A 277-nucleotide genomic window follows, 5' to 3' on the forward strand; every position below is an offset into this window, starting at 1 on the left:
CTCCATCTTTTTCTTAGTGATGGGCTTGTCCTCTTTGATGAGGATATCTCCCTCTATGTCAATCCCAGCCGAATTGCATAGGTGGCAGATGAGGTGAGGAAAGGCTAACATTGCCATGGTGGAGGACTTGTCAGCCACCTTGTAGAGTTCTTGAGGTATGATCTTATGAACTTCCACCTCTTCTCCGATCATGATGCTATGGATCATGATGGCCCGGTCTATAGTAACTTCAGACCGGTTGCTAGTGGGAATGATTGAGCATTGAATGAACTCCAAC

This window comes from Arachis ipaensis, chromosome B08, assembly GCF_000816755.2.
Source record: "Arachis ipaensis cultivar K30076 chromosome B08, Araip1.1, whole genome shotgun sequence".
NCBI classification, from domain to species: domain Eukaryota; kingdom Viridiplantae; phylum Streptophyta; class Magnoliopsida; order Fabales; family Fabaceae; genus Arachis; species Arachis ipaensis.